The 1,338-nt window shown below is 41.4% G+C and overlaps 1 pseudogene; it reads right to left on the bottom strand.

Annotated features, from left to right (window-relative positions):
• Positions 1-270: 270 nt before the first annotated feature.
• LOC132612516 (5S ribosomal RNA) lies at positions 271-390 on the bottom strand (annotated as a pseudogene).
• Between the last annotated feature and the right edge of the window lie 948 nt (positions 391-1,338).

The following is a 1,338-nucleotide window of genomic DNA, read 5'->3' on the forward strand; positions in this document are numbered from 1 at the left end:
ACACACACACACACACATATATATATATATATATATATATATATATATATATATATATATATATATATGTTTACTAACGCCTCGCTTACAAAGTACTTCCCAATACTATTCGAACACATCCTAATTCTAGAGCTGTGATGCACTTTTTTTTTCTCTTTGCCGGTCTAGTCCGCCTCATCCTTCGTGACCTTTTATGGTTTCTAACCACTCCGCATACTCCAATTTTCCTTAGGATACTCTAGCTTCTCATCTGTCTCTTATGTCTGAATTTGTAGGATTCTTAATATACTTCCCAGGGGGTCACCCATCCTAGTATTTCTCTCACCCCAGCACGCTTAACCTTGGAGTGCCAATGGGATCCAGTGCGTTCGTGCTGGTATAATCGCATACACCTTACTGCGTGACCTTCCTCAAATAACCTAAAGCAAGTTGAAGTTTTAACAGATTCCAAAACATTCTCGTAATGCATCTCCCTCCGAATTAGAAGGGATCTCTTACTCATCCGACTAAGAAAATGCTATTTTGGCCTTTGAAATCCTCAATAATCACCTTCAATCTGCATGTATGACTACTTTTCATCCTAGCTTTCAAGATTCCCAATGGTGGCGAAGGCATCTTGATCGCAGTTACTTCCAAATACTTAAGTCACTGATCTCCTTTAGGATTTTCGCTCATCACTATTCAGTATTATCCTGAAGTAAATACATACGCACATAAGAAGTTCCAATAAGAACACGTATACCTGTAGCCGATCGGTCCTTAGCCTGATCTGGTGGGCTATAGAGTGAAGTGTGCTCTTCATCCTTGTCTTCCCACCATCCACTAGTCTGGCTTAACATAATGCTGAAACGTAAGGAAAATATAGATATGCCAACTTTATACTTCCTCAATTATGTCTTCATCCACAGGAGTGTCATGACCCTTAAACGGGTCTTTGTCATATGATTTCTCAGTCGGGTCTCCTCCTACTGGAGCCACATCCACCGATGGGTCCGCTTCAATGGAATAACTGATGCTCTTTCTTATACCTGTTGACGTCCTGAGTCGACGGGCGATACGGGTCTCATGTCCCCCTTCGGAGCCTCACTTGCGCTCCCATTAACTGAACTTGTCCTCTTCTCCAATACAATCCTGCAATTTAACAAAAATCGTACCAAGAACGAGCTTTCCTATCATTGGCTATACTGCAGGATCTATGATCAGAAAGAAAGATGACATTCTAAATGTCCTGTAGCTTCCTGTTTATAGATGTGGTGCACAACACACCGATAAACAAGACTCTACTAGACACGGCCTGTAGACACTCCAAGGATGAACTGCTCTGATACCAGTTTTGTC

The sequence above is a fragment of the Lycium barbarum genome, chromosome 9 (assembly GCF_019175385.1).
Source record: "Lycium barbarum isolate Lr01 chromosome 9, ASM1917538v2, whole genome shotgun sequence".
In the NCBI taxonomy this organism is placed as follows: domain Eukaryota; kingdom Viridiplantae; phylum Streptophyta; class Magnoliopsida; order Solanales; family Solanaceae; genus Lycium; species Lycium barbarum.